The following is a 7,231-nucleotide window of genomic DNA, read 5'->3' on the forward strand; positions in this document are numbered from 1 at the left end:
TTAGCTCTTTACTACACTCACTACTGCTGCTGTTCCAGCTTTTCCTAGCCATTGAACTTTTATTATTAGGGTTATTCAAGGTAGGGGTGATCAGTTATTTGACTTTATATATAGACACAAGTGAAGGTGGATAAAAGAGAGAGCCTGTTATATGTGTGCATGAAGGTATGGCAATGGCAACATCTGAAAAAGGGGCTACTATTGCCCATTAAACGGCCACCACTGTGCACAGGGAAAAGCAGTCTGCTAATTAAACTCTCCAAAATTTTGCTGAAGGATGGCATATTTTAGTTGAATCACCAGTCTACTTTTGGAACTGTAATGCAGACCAGCTGGTTTCAGCTTTCTTGCTAGTTCTACTATTAAACAATATTTAATTTTTAAGCTGTTTAGAACACTTTGTTCCCAGGGAAGCATGAATGAGGGGGATTAAATTATATCTGTATTATACTTCTCTTAGTGACTGGTAATTATATTGTCACTCATTGTGCCATGCTATTCACTGCACTTAGCTGCACAGAGAACTGAGGGAAATGGTTTTATTTTTCCTGTTCTACAACAAGAAGCTGACTCAAAGCTACTTTTAAAGTACTGTATCTAACTGATGCCAGTGGGGCTACTTGTGAGAAAAGAAAGGGCAACATTCTGAAGATGAATAATTTCCCATTGCCTCAAAATGAGGTATATAGAACAAGTGAATATTTTTTTAAAGCGTTTTGGAAAACTTATTTGTGTTCTGATGTACAGTGGTACCTCGGGTTAAGCACTTAATTTGTTCTGGAGGTCCGTTCTTAACCTGAAACTGTTCTTAACCTGAAGCACCACTTTAGCTCATGGAGCCTCCTGCTGCTGCCGCACTGCCGGAGCACGATTTCAGTTCTCATCCTGAAGCAAAGTTCTTAACCTGAGGTAATATTTCTGGGTTAGCGGAGACTGTAACCTGAAGCATATGTAACCTGAAGCATATGTAACCCGAGGTACCACTGTATTAGGTGTATTAATTTTTGACTATTCTCTAACTTGTACAGGGGTTATTGTTGTTTTTACTGTTTTCTTGCTCTGTGTAGAACTGTTGTTCTTTAAAAGTGTTCCATTTGTGCGAAGTGACTCTCCACATAGGTGCAGTGTTTTAACAATATCAACATAATCAGCAAAACAAGAGTTTGCTGCTATAGTTAAAACAGCCACATCAACATCTGACAGGAATGGCTACAGCTCCAGGCCACAAGTGCAAGACATAAACAGTAAATGTATGTTATCTGAAATCCTACAGCTTCTGAAAACAACATGCAAGAAATTCATTGTATTTTAATATTTTGCTGGAAGCCGCCCAGAGTGGCTGGGGAAACCCAGTCAGATGGGTGGGGTATAAATAATAAATTATTATTATATTATTATTATTATTAGGTATCACACATTGCCCCACCACCACTAAGTAGCATGACACACCAACTCCACTTAATAGATAAGTGTAGCCTAGATGAAGGAGTAATAGATTTATGGTTTGAGAAAACATTTTATAACATTGTACATCGACAAAATATTTGTGGCATGCGCTTTTGAGGGACAGATCCCATCTCAGATCTAGGAAGAGGTCACTAAGCAGCTAAGTGCATATTCAGTGAAAATGGAGGGGAGGTGTAATCACAGGGGATGTGATTCACTCTACGCTGGCTGCCAATGGTGATTTATAGGCATATCAAGATAAATTAGAAAAGCATACCTAAGGAGGGCACAATTCCTTCCTGTAGAAAGCCATTTGCAGTGTTTCTTCAACCCAGGTACTGTAGTTAATCAACCTATTTGTGTAATAAACCACATATTTGAATCCTCTAAAGTTTCTCTTGTTCCCAATTCCTTCTGTTGGAAAACCTTACATTTGCCGTGCCACACCATGACCCTTGGCTAAATATCCAAATGTGTCATTTGGGTGCACCTTTATTATATATGTGTAGATGATAACACATGGTAACAACTATGTGCTCTAGCTAACTATTTATTCTTGCCTCTTTGCTTTCCCCAAGCTGCAGTCCCACAAATACAGGATTCATCACTCATCCTTGTCCATGCTCCTGGTTTCTCCCCTGTGGAGTTGTTAACCTTTTTCCAAGCAGTTCCCTGTTCCTTAGCAAGCTCCAAGAGAGAGACAGCTATGCAACAGGTAAAGGTGTTCCTAACATGGAATTGGTGCCACAATGTTCACTACACATGCTACCCTGCTATTTACAAAGTCCAAGGCATAGGAACCTCAGTGAGCTGGCAGCCCCTGCATGCATGTCTTTCCTTTTCAAACTGCTGTGTGGTGTAGACTCTCAGTCCTCCCCTTTGTGTACTGTGCTCTAAAACGGGCTGTAAGGAGCATAAGGGAATTTGAACTCCTGCCTGTTAGTGCATTTGGGGACTTGACATTGGATTATGCTGGCTGGGATGGAATGGGGTTCTCTGGCATTGCCTTGCATGGTGATGCAGGGGTAGGTGCTAGGGGATGTCTCCATTGCTACAAGTTCATTTGACCGCATACATGTATTTGATGCTTTTGAATTATGGTGCTAGAGGAGACTTTAGAGTTCCATGGACTGCAAGAAGATCCAACCTATCCATTCTTAAGGAAATCAGCCCTGAGTGCTCACTGGAAGGACAGATCCTGAAGCTGAGACTTCAATACTTTGGCCACCTCATGAGAAGAGAAGACTCCCTGGAAAAGACCCTGATGCTGGGAAAGATGGAGGGCACAAGGAGAAGGGGACGACAGAGGACGAGATGGTTGGACAGTGTTCTCGAAGCTACCAGCATGAGTTTGACTAAACTGCGGGAGGCAGTGGAAGACAGAAGTGCCTGGCGTGCTCTGGTCCATGGGGTCACAAAGAGTCGGACACGACTAAAAGACTAAACAACAACAACATGTATGAACAGCCTATCTGTGGTCCAGCAGTCTTGTGATGGGTGTGCACTGGCAGTTTTTATGGACGCTGGGGGCATGTCTACCATTTTTACACTGGAGTTTCTGGCTCTCTGCTTTGCTTTTCTCCTCCTCTCCTTGAATGAGCATGCACTGGATACGGTGCCTGTTCCGCTAGTGTAGTGGTGGAAATGTCTTTGGTCCAAGCCTAATGTGAGTTAAAAATTGCGGTATAAAAAGTTTCTCCGAACTTCTCACTGCTTGAATAACTGAGAACATAAAGCAGTATTGTAGATCAAATTTCCTTTAAACTCTCTGGCTACTTACCGTAAGTAGAGACAACAACGCATTTGCTCTCTCGCTCCTAAATTCAGTATTTCATATTCCTGCAGATAAAAGAAATAATTGTTCCTTGTTTACTGTTCCAGACCATGGCTTCTCTGATTGAATACTGCTGTAAAAACATTTTTGGCATTAAAACTTGAGCATATGCTCTTAGGTGGGTTTAAAATACAAGCCTTTCAAAACAGATGGTAATCTTAAAAGTATTGACACATGTATAGTTTTATCTTTCACTTAAAAAACTAAAAGGACAAGCAATCACACAGAGTGGGGTGTTTTGTAACGTGGTGCAGCATTTTCTCCTATCATTGATTAAAATTAGCTGCCCAGTGCTGTGGTATCTAATATTTTAGTTTTCAGCATTATTTAGTAGCAGTACTACAGTGCACACAGTCCAAAAGGATAAAGTGAGGCTAATATAAATAAAACACTTAAAATGTCTGTCCATCCAAGATGAAATGCTAATGAAAACGCCTTCCAACTTCTTTGTTACTTTAAATATGCACACTGCTATTTGTCAGCCACAATTTGAACCCATTGTTGAAGGTAGGAAATCTGAATAGATAGAATATTACCGGTATTTCTGCCTATAGGAAGGGTTTACTATAGGCAGCTAAAACATCTTAATATTGGCATCGCATTCACTTCTGCAATTAAAAAGAAGCTTTATAACTTATTCTGTGCATGTACAGTATATTTTCTAAATGGGTATCACTAAAGGACCAATGTCACTATAGTCCTGTTTCATGTAAGCACACAAATATGTGATGGCAACACTGGCAAACTGTTTGTGTGGCATGATGCCCTCTAGCTCATGGGTAGGCAAACTAAGGCCCAGGGGCCAGATCCGGCCCAATCACCTTCTAAATCCGCCCTGCGGACGGTCCGGGAATCAGCGTGTTTTTACATGAGTAGAATGTGTGCTTTTATTTAAAATGCATCTCTGGGTTATTTGTGGGGCATAGGAATTCGTTCATTTTTTAATATATATATATAGTCCAGCCCCCCACAAGGTCTGAGGGACAGTGGACCGCCCTCCTGCTGAAAAAGTTTGCTGACCCCTGCGAGTCTAGCTGTTCTGTCATGTTGAACACTTTCTGGTTTTTAAGGACGGCTCTACCAAGGACTAAGCCTGGGTGGCAATGCAGAACTACTGGTACTGCCAAAATGCTCAAAGAGAGAGAATGACTGGCATTTTCAATCTGAGCAATCAGTTTTCCCCATCACTTTTAAAAATTGGGAATCTGCAGCATATTAAGGCATTGATTCACAGATGTCTCCTTCATACAAAAGCCTTCTCTGAAGCTTCTCCCATTATTTAATTAGTGTGGCATAAAAATGGCAGGCAGATTAAGCAAATGTGTAGGAGAGCTACTTTATTCCATGGTAGCAATGCTGTCCCCACCAGCAACTTTGATAAAATATCCAGAAGTGTATATGCCACCTACATGCCTTACATAATCCCAGCAACAACAGGCCAAAGAAGAGTGGTAACCTTTCCAAAAGAGTGGGTGTGTTGCGTATTCATTTCCCAGGCTGTTCAATAAAGAAACAGTATTAGTAATGTGGGTGGTATGTGAAGAAAGGAGGAAGCGAGACAGAGGATGAGATGGCATAAGTGTCCTTGGATGTTTTCATACTGTGGGCTTCTTTGTTATCTTTGTTTATATCTGTGCCTTATTCAGGTAGTGAGCTCAGAGTCATGGTAACATGGTACGATTTGCCTTCAAACTATTTTTGTTTGTAACAATTATTCAACTGTTAGGGCTGAGTTAAGCATTATATTCACAAGCTACAAAATAAGGGTCCTGAGAAACTTGGGTTTTTGGATAAAAGTATGCAGGAAATGTCAGACACCTCTAAAATGACTGATGAGATAGAAAAAGCCCTCCTGGATCAGGCCAGTGGCCCAACTAATCCAGCACCCTGTTCTCACAGAGGGTGACCAGATGCCTGTGGGAAGCCCACAGTTTAAGAAGGATGTTGACATGCTGGGATGTGTGCAGAGGAGGGCAACCAATATGGTCAAGAGCCTGGAAGCCAAGCCCTATGAGGAATGGGTGAAGGAGCTGTGTATATTTAGCCTGGTAAAGAGGAGACATGCTGGCCATCTTCATATATCTTAAGGGCTGCCACATGCAAGATGGAGCAAGCTTGTTTTCTCCTGCTCTGGAGGGTAGGACACTAACCAATGGCTTCAATATACAAGAAAGGAGATTCCACTGTTCCTCTGGCCAGTGTCAAGCATCAGGGAATCCGATTCCCCCATGGTAGGTGCCAGGAATAGATGAGACAAGGGAAGTTCTTACCAATGTCTTTTATTCAATATTCACAGAGAGAGGCTTAGAAATGCAGCCTCTTGGAGTAATGATGTTGCTCCGAGTAAATCTCCACACACACACACCTTTCTCTCCACTTCCTCAATCATCAACAGCACCACTCACCTTACAGTGGCCGCTTAGAGTAATTTGTCTCTGAGTTCTTTGCTCTCCTACTTTCAATGCCCGCCAGGTTCTGGGAGAAGGGGGGTCTGGAATTCTTTCTACTGATAACGTGTTAGCCAGCTGCTCCGGCTCTGCCTCCTCCTCCTCCTCTCCCATTTTTCCCCAACTTTGTTCTTCAACTGCCTCTGAGCTACGACCTCCCGCAAACCACTGTTGTAAATCTATACTGTCTTCCTCTTTTCTGGAAGGTTCAGGCTGGGGAGACGGTCTCCACCACTCTTCCACTGTCCAGTCCCTGACAGCCAGTGAGAGGCACACACAGAGTAACCTGTTGTTGTTTAGTCGTGTCTGACTCTTCGTGACCCCATGGACCAGAGCACTGCCTTGCTGTGGCGAAGGGGCTTGAATAACTCAGAGAAGCTATGAGCTATGCCGTGTAGGGCCACCCAAGATGGACAGGTCATAGTGGAAAGTTTTGACCAAACGTGATCCACCTGGAGCAGGAACCGGCAAGCCACTCCAGTATCCCTGCCAAGAAAACTCCATGGACAAAGACAACAGGCATATAAAAGAGTAACCTAGTGAGCCATAAAAAGAGCATGAACTGGTGCATATCATTGTTCCACAGTAGTTCAGTATGTTGCAAGAGAAATGAGGTTGCACAGGCCATTGTAAATGGTGAATTGTCATTGGTAGGTGAAAGAAACTATAGTTGGATAGGGTTAAATAATGAAGATTCCCTGGTTAGATGGGCAAGTTGGAAGTGAAGACTTATTTTGTTACATTGATCATGCAACATCATGCTGAGGGGCAAGCTAACTTCTTTCATTGCAGGAAGCAGATGACTAATAATGACACACCATTCCAAACAGAAATTATCAGCTTCTGTATCAAGGCCCAGTGGCAGCACTAGAGAAAAAAAGAACTGAGGGATTGGAGAAGACAGATGGAAATAACAAGTGACGTTTATTAGCGGGCAAGCTCTCTTTTGCATGCATGGTGCTCTGCAGTGTAGGCAAAGGGGAGTAGTGTTTTATTTCAGTGGTGCTCACCCACTGTTAGTCCAACACAGTAGCACCTCAGATTGCCTCACTCTCCAACAGGTTTTCTTGGAATCAATCACCACAGTGCAAGAATAGTAAATCAGGTAATACTGTTAGTTGTGGAGATTCTAAAGACCCAGGCAAAGCATACAGAACATCGGGGATTGCTCTGAACAGTTGAGAAAATTGCCTGCTTCATCCAGCAGCTGGGACAACTTCCTCTTAGCATACATAGTGACTTGGAATATTAAGCTCTGCTGTAATTGGCCGTTCTCTATTATCTCTAGGCCTCCTTGAGTCATGCCTGATGTTTCCCTGATTCTGTTTTCCTGGAGGTTGCAGGCACCACTCTTGCTTGCTCAGGTGATTACTAATAAATAAGCCTACTGAAATGGTAAGCCTATCTGACTTTGGGTCTTAGGAAGAGCTGGAGTTGGGAATTCAACATGAGTACTTTATGCTTCTTTATACACAAGAAATGGTTTTGCAAATCCGGCCACCTT

The sequence above is a fragment of the Podarcis tiliguerta genome (assembly GCF_965153285.1).
Source record: "Podarcis tiliguerta genome assembly, chromosome: 11".
NCBI classification, from domain to species: domain Eukaryota; kingdom Metazoa; phylum Chordata; class Lepidosauria; order Squamata; family Lacertidae; genus Podarcis; species Podarcis tiliguerta.